At 47.3% G+C, this 13207-nt stretch overlaps 1 protein-coding gene across 1 annotated transcript in view; it reads right to left on the bottom strand.

Annotated features, from left to right (window-relative positions):
* The window catches only part of LOC133367017 (poly(rC)-binding protein 3-like), a 482686-nt gene that overhangs the window by 191265 nt on the left and 278214 nt on the right, over positions 1 to 13207 (bottom strand). The window contains exon 3 of the mRNA XM_061590618.1: positions 6828 to 6940. The gene's annotated coding sequence lies outside the window, so the exon portion shown is untranslated. The remainder of the gene's footprint in view (positions 1 to 6827; positions 6941 to 13207) is intronic.

Below are 13207 nucleotides of genomic sequence, written 5' to 3'. Positions count from 1 at the left end.
CTTATCACCCTATCTGCTTAATCTGTACGCAGAACTGCTGCAGGGGTGAGACTGTGCTGGGACCATCAAGGGGCAAGCTTTTCTACCTGCTTTGCCCCCCACCTCTGCTCTTAGTGACATTTTTCTGGGGACTGTCCTTTACCAGGAAGATGAATGCTTTTGGTTTGCTGCTCTTGTTTTTTTAGAGATGTTAGGATTTTGTTAGGGTTTTTTTTGTAAATTGTATTATTTTTATTTGTATTTTGTATTTGTGTGGAAGCCGCCTCGGGAGCCTATTTGGCCAAAAGGCGGACTAGAAATAAAACATAACTAACTAACTAACATATCATACAGAAAGTGGGATTGGACCAAGATGAAAATTGGAGGGAGAAATATCAATAATTTAAGATATGCAGCCAATACCATACTACTAGCAGAAACCAGTAAGGATTTGAAACGAATGCTGATGAAAGTTAAAGAGGAAAGCACAAAAGCAGGACTACAGGTGAATGTCAAGAAGACTAAAGTAATGACAGAAGAAGATTTATATAACTTTAAAGTCGACAATGAGGACATTGAACTGTCAACGATTATCAATACCTTGGCACAGTCATTAACCAAAAGGGAGACAATAGTCAAGAAATCAGAAGAAGGCTGGGACTGGCAAGGGCAGCTATGAGAGAAGTAGAAAAGGTCCTCAAATGCAAAGATGTATCACTGAACACCAAAGTAAGGATCATTCCGACCATGGTATTCCCGATCTCTATGTATGGATGTGAAAGTTGGACAGTGAAAAAAGTGGATAAGAGAAAAATCCACTCATTTGAAATGAAGTGTTGGAGGAGAGTTTTGCACATACCATGGACTGAGAAAAAGACAAATAATTGGGTGTTAGAACAAATTAAACCAGAACTGTCCCTAGAAGCTAAAATGTTGAAATAAGGTTATCATACCTTGGACACATAATGAGAAGACATGATTCACTAGAAAAGACAATAATGCTGGGAAAAACAGAAGGGAGTAGAAAAAGAGGAAGAACAAACAAGAGATGGATTGATTCCATAACCCCGTTCCGCGCCCGGGACTTACTGGGTGAAGGGGCGTGTTTGCGGCCGCAGCCGAGCCGCCATCTTGGTGGGGGGTGCGTGCACGCAGCGCGCTGGCGCGCTGACGTAGCATGCAGCAAGGGGGTGGGGCAGCAGACGGCCATTTAAGGCCGTGCCGCCAGCCGCATACCCTCACTGCGAATTTGGCGGCATTTTCAAACGGAGGCTCCTGCATCGGCGGCGCGACGCGGCTCAAATCGCCCGCTGACACACGTGGCTTCTACAGGCTCCCACAGGCCAGGCCTTGGTGCAGCGGGGCCAACGGCGAGGAGCGGTTAGCGTGGCTCGATCACGGCATGGCGCGGCTGGGGCGTGGCGAAGAGCCCCTGGCTCCGTGCTGGGACAGTAGTGAGCCCTAGGCCTTGGGAGGCCCTCCAGCTGCGGAGGTGCGGCTGCAGCGGCCTTGGGGCTCCTCTCCAGGGAAGCCTGCAGGAGGCATCGGCAGACCCGGTGGTGCAGCGGAGAGAGCCCTAGGCCATCCAGCGGCGGAGGTGCGGCGGCAGCGGCCGTGGGGCTCCTCTCAGGAGGCATCTGCGGACTCGGTGGGGCAGCGGAGAGAGCCCTAGGCCTCTGGAGGCCCTCCAGCGGAGCGAAGCTGCACGGCGGCGGCAGCACGGCCTAGCGGCAGCGGCGAGTCTCAGGTGAGGCGGCCTTGTGGCCGTGTTCTTTTTCTTTAATTACTTTAATTACTACCCAGGGGACCCCTGTGGGAAGGTTCTCAGCCCCTCACCCACCCCATAGCAAGGGAGTGGGTCCCAGCCCCATCTCACACACCACCCCATTTGCCACTTAGCGGCCCAGGTGGCCAGGATTGTTGGGGCGAGATAAAGGGGCCCATAGGCAGGGGACTGGAGTGAGTGGGGGACACAGTCCAGCTGGACTGTGAGGGTGCTGGTCCCCTTTGAGGTATCCCCAAGCTGACCACCTCTCATTGCTGCAGGAGGCATCGCCCCTCTTGCTTCCGCAACGGGCATAGGCCTTGGGGGGTCATTAGTGAGGATAGACCCGGCTACACGCTAGCTCAGGATGCCACCCAAAAAAGGTCAAGGTGGGCCAAAAGGGAAGGGAAGGGCCCCCAGGGCAGAGGGTAGGCGCCCACCCCCAGCTGCGGAGGATGGGGGACAAGGGGAAGGCATACCATGGACCGCTATACTGGCTAGGTTAGAAGCCCTGGAGAGGGGCCCTGCCCAGCCGGCAACTGGGAGAACAAAGGAACCACCCCCCAAGCGGCCCCGGGAGAAAGCGCAACGTCCACTTGGCGGGGCTAACACTGCGGCTATTACTTCTATCTTAGCGCGACTGGACACGCTGGAGGCAGGGCCTAGTGGGGCCGCAGCAAGAGCACCCTGAGCAGAAGCAGGAACAGCGTTGTCTTCACATGCAGCCCCAGGACCACAGCCCACGCATGGGCCTTCAGCAGACAACATAGTGGGTGAGTCTCCCTGGGCAGCACAACAACAGGGGCAGCCCCAGTGGGGCTGGCCCCTGTGGGGGTTCCCATACTGTCCCTTTTCCCCACCAGCTGAAACCGAGCGGTATGGGCAAGCTGGGATCCCCATGGGGGTGGGGCATGGCACGCCACAACAACTGCCTCCCCTAGGGTTGGCCTGTGACCAGGTCTGGCAGTCCGCTGCCGGGACAGGGATGGGAGTGGGGGCTCAGCCCTCCTGGTCGGTACTCTCTCCTGTAGAGGACACTGATCCTCTGGGCTCAGTGAGGGAAGGGGCTATACCTTTCAGGGAGACATCGGCCCCACTGGGCTTTCACCTGCTGCCCGCTACAAAAGAAAAAATATGGAAGGAGGAGAATGTCGACTTATTCTCACTTCTATACAGGGAACCAGTTAGGAGGGAAAAGGATAAGGGCGAAGAGGCCGAACCTGACAAGCCCAAGAGGCGGCGCATAGAGCGCACTTGGGCTAATTGGTTGCCTGCATTTCTGACATACATGGGGGTGGTGATGCAGAAACAGCCACAGAGGGGCCCTATTCTTATTAAATACCTTGATATCGTATATCGGGGCTACTCCGAGTTCCAAGGGGCAGCATGGCTCACCTACGACGAAGTGTTTCATATGAGGGCGGCCTTTGATACCTCCCTCCCCTGGGACAAAAAGGAAGCGGACCTGTGGCTACAGTTTATGTCACACTCCAAGCCAATAGCCAGGGATAGAACAGACAGCGGCCACCTCTTGGCCCGCCAGGCAGCAGCAGCTCCTTCCCGTGGGCCTGCAATCAGTGGTGCACTATTTGGACGACTTCCTGTTTGCGGGCCCTGCAGACTCAGGCGCCTGTCAGGCATTTATGGAGCAGTTCGCAGGGATGGTGGGGGAACTGGGAGTTCCCCTCGCGGCTGAGAAAACTGAGGGCCCGTACACCACCCTCACTTTTCTGGGCATAGAGATCGATACAGTGGCCCAATGCTGCAGGCTCCTGCTGGATAAGCTGGTGGCCCTTAAGGGGAAAATCTTGGAGGTGGTTGTGGCAAAGAAGGTGACATTGGCCACACTTCAACAGCTGGCAGGCCATATGAACTTTGAATGCAGGGTGGTAGCACCCGGGCGCGCATTCTTGCGGCGCGTGTACAATGCCATGGCGGGCCTATCACGCCCCCACCACCACACATGTGTTACAGCCGCTCTCCGGGAGGACCTGGCAGTTTGGTCCACCTTCCTGCGGGAATTCAATGGGGTCTCCTTATGGAGAAGAGATCGCCTGTCGGAAGCGGAGCTACAGGTGAGCTCCGACGCCTCAGGTTCCTGCGATTTTGGAGTCATTTTCCATGACTCATGGTGTCATGGCAGCTGGCCACAGAACTGGGCGCAGGCTGGCCTAACCAGAGACCTGACCTTTTTGGAGTTCTTCCCCATTGTCGTGGCCGTACACCTTTGGCCTGACAAACTGGGCAATTCCTCAGTCCACTTTTGGTGTGACAACCTCCCCACGGTGCATGTCATCAACACCCTGTCCTCTAGAAACCCCAATGTTATGCGTCTGGTCCGAGTGTTTGTGCTCCAATGTCTTCGCTATAATATACAGTTCCTGGCGAGCCATGTCCCGGGTATTGATAATAGCATTGCTGATGCTCTATCACGGAACCAGATGGAGAGATTTCACCAGCTGGTGCCGTGGGCAAGGGCTCAGCCGGACGTGGTACCACCAGCGCTATGGGAGATTGGAGGACCGAATCAGAACGGGCCATAAGCCTGTCTGTGGCACCCAGCACTTTGGCCAGCTACCAGGGGGCAGGTAGGGACCTGGCAAGCTTCAGGGAGTCCAGAGGCTACACCCAGGAGTGGCCCATCCCCATGGAGCATCTTATGGAGTTCTGCGTGGAAGGGAAGCGGAGGGGACTTTCAGTCAGGACCATCAGAGGTAAGCTCTCAGGTCTATCCTTCCTAGGGAAAGCACGGGGCTTTCAGGACTACTCTGGTGACTTTAGGGTCCGCTGGATGCTGGAGGGATGGTCCCGTGAGCGCCCGCACACACCTGATGCCCGCTCCCCCTTTTCCCCAGAGCTACTGTTGGGTCTGCAGGGACAGTGGAGGGTGCTATGTTCTTCCCATTTTGAGGCACTGCTATACCATGCTGCGGCCCTCACCTTGTTCTTTGGGGCCTTCCGAATAGGGGAGGTGGTGGCAGGTTCTAAGTCGGATAGCTCCCTCTGGGCCCTCCTGGTTTCTGATCTCAGCTGGGTGGCAGAGGGGGTCCGCCTGCGACTCAGGCAGTCAAAGACGGACCAACACCAGAGGGGTCGTCTGATTGTGTTATCCCCATGCCAACAGGAGGAGCTCTGTCCGGTTAGGGCCCTACGCATTTTTCTGGCAGCCCGGGGGCTGCAGCCAGGGTACCTATTCAAGCACAGGGACCTCCAGCCCCTTACCAAGTATCAGTTTTGGTCAGTGACAAAGACAGCACTCCAGTGGCTAGGTGTGGATGCCCGCAAGTTCGGGACACACTCCTTCCGAATAGGAGCAGCCTCCACTGCTGCCCACCTAGGTTTTTCCAGGGGGCAGCTACAGGCAGTGGGCAGGTGGTCCTCAGATGCATATAAGACTTATGTTAGACCACTAACGGAGATCCATGAGGCCAGCGGCTAATGGCAATTGTCGTTTTTGGCAGGCTGCTCGGAAAGATCGGAACAAGTGAGCACCCTCCTCTGCGGCCACAGCATGATTTTCTGGGCAGGCCGCAGGGCGGCGAAGTCCCGCATTGGAACGCAGCTGGGGCTCAGTCAGTGGGCCTCAGTGCGGTGGCTGGGACGCCGGGGGATGCGCTGGGACTGTCTCCTGCCTACCTTGTTCCAGTCGGCTGTGGACTGGGCGGTGCCCCAGGTGCTGGTCATCCACCTGGGAGGTAACGACTTGGGTCTGTTGAAGGGCAAGGCCCTAATCGAACAGGCATGTAGTGACCTCCAGGCCATTGCGCTGTGCTGGCCGGGGGTGCACTTGGTATGGTCTGACATCCTGCCGCGCAGGACGTGGAATTGTGCTGGTGACCCATGGGGAATGGACAGGGCTCGGAAGAAGGTTAATAGACAGATTCAGAGGGCCATCAAGGGCCTGGGGGGTTCTGTCATACACCACCCAGAGATCAAGCACGATAGGCTGGAGTTGTTTAGGCCAGATGGCGTGCACTTGACTGACAGGGGCAATGACATCTTCCTGATGGACCTGCAGAGGGGCGTGCACCGGATTCTTATCGGGTGTGGGGTAAAGGGAGACTAAGCAGAGGTTTGTCCCCCTTTTGTGGCAAGGAAGCGTGGGGGAAAGGTTAAAAGGGAAAGGGCAGCTAGGTGACACCTTTAGGCACCTTTGGGGGTGATTGGCGGTCCGGGGGCCTGCAGCTCAGGGCTATACGGCCCGGGGGTAGAACACGGCCGCTTTTGGGGCCAACGTGCCTCATCCGCTCGGAGTTTCAGGGCTCTGGGTGGTGGTGATGCGGGTTGGACCCCCTACACATCTTCTGGGTGTGGCCGGAGCTGGGGCCTGGCACAGGGCAGCCCCAGGCTCAGGCAAGGTTTGGTTGCCCTATAGCTGGAAGCAGGCTTCGCCTGGATCAGCAGAATTCCCCCGCACTTGATTGTCCCTCTGCAGGTTCATTTGTTATAATTGACTCTGTTTTAATAAAGTGGCCCATGATTTAACCCAATGAATGGTGTCTGTGTTTATTTTGGCAATAGGCCGCAAAGAAAGCCACAGACCTGAACTTACAAGATCTGAACAGGGTGGTTCATGACAGATGCTCTTGGAGGTCGCTGATTCATAGGGTCGCCATAAGTCGTAATCGACTTGAAGGCACATAACAACAACAACTACACGGGCTCGCCTGGGTGTTTCAGCTCCTACTGAGATGAATACTTTGTTGATGGAGTACATTAAAATATTTTAAAAGTTAAGTACAAAGGCATCCAAAAGTAGGAAGAAAGAAGAGTACTAGTTTGATTAAATGGGGGGAATAGAGTATTTGTGTGGACGTCTATTTTAGTCAACCTGCCAAAAGCTGTTCAAATGTTCCACAGCCACCATACACAGAGAATTAAGATTGCCTGACTTTCAGTTTATGATAATATTCACTGGACTAACCTGAAATGTGTACAGTGAAGGAATATGCATCCTTTATAAATATCACCATCCATTCTTACCCCATAGGGAACAATACACCTATGAGATAGTAACATCATGGAAGTAAGCAAAGTCAGGAACAGGGAACTGAAAGACAAGCTTAAAATAATATGGGCTTACCTGCAAACAGAATCTGTAACTTTTAAGCAATTCCTCACACTTTACCTCTCTGGTAATAATTGTTACACCCAGGAAAGGTTGGAGTATTTTGAACTTGCAGTTGAACTTATTTTCTGAAAAAGAAACAGGGGTTTAAGTTGTGAAATACTGTAAAAACCAAAAACTGAATGTATTTGCTAGCTAAAGAGTAAAGATTCATTGCACTAAATTAAAAGTTGCATTTAACTTTTGCTATACTTCAGTGAAAGTTAGAAGGGCCAAGTACTCCCACCTGCAGTCCTGGAGTTGGCTGTGAGAGCCTAATAAGAGATCACTCCTGGCCCTGGGTATGGATATAAGAAATCTTTGCATTTCACAAACTTTTGAGAACATACTTTAAGCTTCCTAAGAGTAGTGCTCTTGCATAGCCCCCACTCATTTTAATTGGGCTATACAGGAGAACTACCCAGCAGATTGCACCCATGGGAAAAGAACCAGGATTAAACAATATGACGCTGTTAGCTTCTTGAGGATGTCATTAACAGTCCTCTCCAGTAGCCTTAACACCAAGAAACTAAAATGAGTCAATTTTTAAAAGCTGAAAAGACACCTGACTAAACCATGTGAAATATAGAATGTGAAAATAAACTAGGTATATTTCAATAAAGCTAAAGTGCACACACAACTGAATAAATCTTGCCTTCAATAGCAGTCTTTGATAGCAATACACTTGAAGTGTGAATTCTCTAGAAGACTGAGAAGACACCTATCTGAACCATCATGAAGAATATGGAAATATATAAGTAAAGATATTTAATTCATTAAATACTGTACTCTTCGAGATGGGGGTAGGAGGTATGTCCCTGGCCTGAATTCAAGAACATCAAGCAAGCTTTCTGATACGTCTGATACATAACCACACAATTCTAAAAGTAACATAAGCCCTATGTTAACAAATAAATTGAGCAAACATCCCAATAGAATACTACTTCGATGGCATCAGTGGAATTTGATTATGGTACAAATGTCAGTTTTCTCCCAAAGGACATTTTCCACAATAGCCACAGTTAAGTAAAATAAGATGTTTAATGGCCAACTATTAGAATGGTGCACTTGAAGCACTGTACTTATCCTGTCAGCAGGTTCTTGAGAAACACCTATTTTAAGTCCTCTTATAGCTATGTTTACAATACTCTCTACTGAAACTGGGATAAAAGATCAGAGCTAGAAGCAATTTAGTTCATTCCACATTCTTTTAAAAAAAATTATTGTTATTAATTTAACATTCCAAACCTGGTCTTTAATTGTTACAATTTAGTTGTTTCTTCAGAAGGAGTTGCAAATGAAGCACACTAGGGATTCAATATAGATTTTTAATTTGTGTTAATAATGCTTGCCAGTGTTATTTTATTTTGTTTCAGTGCTATTACTATTTCACAACTGCTATCAAGTTATTTTGTTCCCTGGACAAAAATTATATTTATGTCTTTATACTTTTCAGTAAAATAATGTTGGCCTCTTTAGAAGTCAGTTAAAATCCATCACAAATTACAAATTCCAGAAGAGGAAAGGGTTTGTATTTCAGTCAGCTCAGCAGCACAGGGCTCATTCACACAGCAACTTACTGTGAGATTGGTGCTATTTGCATCCCCGTTTAATTTGCATGGTTCACATGACATTGCAGGCAAACAGAAGCTATGACGCAGTTTTCTCCTTTTAATCCATATCAATCCAATTTGCTGATAACGCAAAAAGTGGCTTAACCAGCAGCTTAACCAGCCACTTCCGCCTCGCTCTGTCCTCCCTCACTGGAGTTCTGGTTGCCTACTTCACTCACTCCCCCCTCTAAATCTGTTTTGTGTCAATTGCACCTGACCTTCAGCCAGGAGATGTGTGCAATTGACATGAAACAACCATCCCCTTCTGTTTGCCTACTTCTCCCTCTAATCAGTTTCATGTGAATTGCACCTGATGTTCTCTGGCTGGTGCAATTGACAATGAAACTGACAAAAAACCCATTCCCTTCTCTGTTAGCAATATTGATACTCCAGAGGGAATAAACATGTAAAATTGGGGGCGGGGCACAAAACAGCCACACCAATCCTTCCCAGAGGAATGCCAACTAGTGTGAACAGAAAACAGGGGATCTGAAAGTAGGAAGTGTGAACCTTGCAAACCTATCGTGATGGCAAAAGCTGCACCTTTAATATGAAGTTCAGTTCCCGTGTGAATGAGCCCACAGCGGCCAAATTTGCCAGCCTTCCTCTCAACCTTGGAGCTGGGGGTGGGGCTGCTGCAGAATTGCTGTGCAGATCCCTGCCCACCTCTGCAGCTCCAAAGCTAAGAACGTTTTTCTGTTGCTTCTGAGGGTAGGGTCAAACCAAGAAATGGCAATTCAGCTAAACATTAGGAAGAACTTCCTGATGGTAGGAGCTCTTTTCAACTGTGGAACAGACTGCCTCTGAGGGTGGCGGACAAGTCTTCATTAGAGATCTTTTACATGTTATAGGTTCATCTTCTATACCTCCTTAGAAAGGCAGTGGAACTCTTGTCACTGAACATTACTATTTCATGCTAAGGATTTTACATATCTGAAAATACAGCACAAACTTCTCGCCTTGAATCTTAAATTATTAACAAAAAATATTTACGGGTATTCAACATCCTTTCGAAGTCACCCACTGTGCATATGCTTGAGCAGAAGCAAAACTGTGACAAAACTGTTAGGGATGCTTCCTAGCCTGGCCAAACAGAAGTTATTACCAGAAGATTTGATTCAGTGCAGTGCTTAATCTTACAGAAATCATCAGATGCCAAACAGGAACAGCTAAGCAAGTATTGCTACTGTAAAGCTTTTTATTGGAGTACAGTGACAGGTTTAAGAAAATTACCTAAACTAGGTCATACAAGCAGAGAGCCAGGCAAAATTTAGCCCTTCTTGCTTATTTGTTATACAAGAAAAATCCTTTAATCATACAAGAAAGTATGGACTGTGTTGATTTACTTAAATAAAATATGTACATCAACCCAAATAGATATATTAAATGAAGCAAGTGAGTTCTGAGTCAGAAAGCTACACCTGACCTTCCGTTTTTCTTTTTGCCAAAACTGTTTCCCCCTTAAATGAAGCATCTATGTCCGCCTGTGTTTCATCCCATATACATTCCAAATTAGGGTTGCCAGGTCAGAAGCATCTCAAACCCTGAGATTTCAGGGGCAGGCTCAAGTAATAATTATAGTAGTTTATTCGGTCAATGACCAGCATTTTTGGCACATACAAAGGTACAAGCATACAAAAATAGACTTTGCCCGAACCAGATACCAGATAATAATAAAATTATGACGGATTAAAATGATTGCACCAAGCTTTTTCTGCGAGCCATGACCGCAACACATAATCTTGCAACCATATCTGAGATGAATGGATCTCGGTCTTCAAGTAAGACATATATCTTATTTTCTTCAAGGATTCTAGATCTTTTACAAAGGCAGGGATAAATAAACAAGGTACAGAGATCTGAGTAAAGGGAGCAGTGTAGTATAACATGCTCCACAACTTCCACCGCTCCAGAATCACAGATACAGAGCCTATCTATGAAGGGTACTTTCTTGTACCTCCCTTCAAGTACGGTGGAGGGGAGAATGTTAAATCTGGCCAGAGAAAATGCCCTTCTGTACTTGGGAATGCTCAGGGAAGTTAAATAAGTCGCCGGAGCAAGTGCCTTTACACTGGGCCAAATTTGAGCAAATGCTGGCAATTGACTCATATTATGCTGAAGTTCTATATCTTTGATACGTTGCAAGATTAAGTTCTTTAGCTTTAAAGTAACCCAGTTGTAATATAGCTGACTGTGAGAAACCCATGGACAACAACTTAGAGTTCACTATACGTTTCCATCTAGATTGATATGAGTCAGTGAGGGTTAATGGGGCAAGACCCAAGGGGAAAAAACCCAACTTGAGCCACATATTTAACCTATAAATCCAAGCCCTGGACTCAACCAGCAGGGTATCTGTCTCCCAGTGTAACGCCACATTTGGTACACAACTAGGCAGCCCTAAGATGCACCTGATGAATTTTGATTGAACACATTCCAAGGGGGCATAATTGCCCTGAGGGCATAGCTGTGAACCATATAAGAGTTGGGGAATTACTCTGGAGTTAAAGATCAACATTGCCGAGGGGGGGTGCAGGCTCAAGTGATGTCACAGGGGCAGGCCGAAGTGATGTCATTAAGCACAATACATTAAGCATCAACCACAGTTGCTTGGAGCATAAATTCAAACAAAAACATTTCTCTAATTGGAAATTAAGATAGAAATCTTAGCTAAAAGATGGAGCCTGGGTAGGGAACATTTAACCTAGCCAACTTGCTTCTGGCAAGAAGGGCTTAAGTGCCCTCAGTCACCAGGCCAGTCACCAGAAGGCCATTGTAGGAAGAAAGGAGCCTAGTGTTGTGGAGATGTTAGATGGGAGCACTCAGGAGTACAGAAAGGCTGCAGTTCTAAACACACTTACTAAGTGACTAAGACCCATAGACCTCAGCAGGACTTACTTCTGAGTAGTTATGGTGAGGATTGTGTTCTTGCTAAGGGTTGACTAGGGATCCTCTGCAAAGAAATCCATATCAAAGCAGGGTTGGCAACCCCTGCCTAGAATGCCCTGCCCCTATCTTTTAACATGGCTGCTCCAAACGTCTTTACAGGTTTGACCCTTCACTTCAGAAAGTGGTCTGAGAAATAAAAGATTCCCTACCCTTTTCTGTCTACCCTGTGGGCTGCTATAAATTCACTTTGACAGCCAACCCAATCCCAGTGAGTAATAATTGACAGAGAGAAAACACACACAGTTTGGTCTACCTTCAAACCATCATGCAACCAACAAGGTGCATCATCTAACTTTAAGGGGGTTGAGCTGAGTACATGGAACCACAGTTGCTGCTTTTATGGATGTAAAGGAGTGAGGTTAAAGGTAAATGAAATGCAAATAGAAAAACAAAAACAGAAGACAAATTACCTAAATGCAATACCATACCAACCACAACAAGATTCCTATGAGTAAGGCAGAAAACTCAGCAACCCAAAATCACTCAGGATTCATAACCAAAAACGAAAACTAAAAATATCCTGGCAGCCAGTCAGCCAAGGTGACAGAAATCCCTGTGCAGCACAGTCTAAACTGGGGGATGCAGTTAATGCAGAATGCTGTGGCATGACTGCTGACATGAGTGAGACCCTCTCAGCACATAACACCTCTGCTCTGAAATCTCCACTGGTTCCTGATTTGCTATCAGGCCAAGTTCAAAGTGTGCTTTCCATGTTGTGGGTTCAACATAGTACTTGTTCTGCTCTAGTAAGAAATCAGTCCTTTAGTGTGGCAACACCTACGCTTTGGAACTCCCTGCCTATTGACATTAGGCAGGCACCATCATTGTACTCTTCTCAGTACCTACTAAAATCATTTTTGTTTAGGCAAGCCTACTCAGGCATGTAGAAGGTATTGTATTTTTTATCTGTTTTTAACCCGTTGGTTTTATTATTTTGAATGTTTTTAAATACTTTTCTTTGACTGTTTTTGCCAATAATTTTATTGTTTTAATTCCTTCTGTAAGCTGCTTTGAGATTTTTTACAACAAAGCAGTATAAAAATGTAAATAATTTATTTTTATTATTATTTATTTTATTTATTGAATTTCTTAGTCGCCCATCTGGCTGGCTATCCAGCCACTCTGGGCGACGTACAAAATAGGCATACAAATATAATAGACATTAAAAATCTGAAAACAATGACGATAAAATCTAGCCAAATGAATTTTAGAGTCACTGTGGCCATTGAGTCTCTTCCCAGTTTTAGGAACAAAGAAATTTGCCTTATACTGACTCAGGCCATTTGGTACTATCTAGCTCAGTACTGATGACATGGACTAGCATTGGCTCTCCAGGATTCAAGGCAATAGCCTTTTCCAGAAATTGAATTTTGGACCTTTACATGCAAAGCATATGCCCTGCCAATGAGCTACAACCTTTCCCCTGTTTAAAAAAGTATTTTTTTAAATTGTTCTTTTCAATTCACTAATGAATGCATGTCATACCTAGAGCAGATCCACACCATTCATTTAAAGCATATTCAACACAGATTTGAAGCACATGAATCCCACCACAAAATCATGGGAACAGTAGTTTATTAAGAGTGGTGGGTCAGTCAGTGTGTTCCCCTGTTGATTATTCAACATTCCTACCCTTGGTTTAAATTTCCCTTTAATTTCTCTAATCTTTTGGAATAGGGCTCTTGTTCTACCCATTTTGTTGTCCTATTTCTAAACAATAACCATTGTAATGGGTTCTAATTGTGTTTCTATCTCCTTTTGTTTTTGCTTTCCTTCTCTCTTTAACCATTTTAA

Source organism: Rhineura floridana, chromosome 11 (assembly GCF_030035675.1).
Source record: "Rhineura floridana isolate rRhiFlo1 chromosome 11, rRhiFlo1.hap2, whole genome shotgun sequence".
NCBI lineage: Eukaryota > Metazoa > Chordata > Lepidosauria > Squamata > Rhineuridae > Rhineura > Rhineura floridana.
This window is presented reverse-complemented; position numbering and strand designations above follow the sequence as displayed.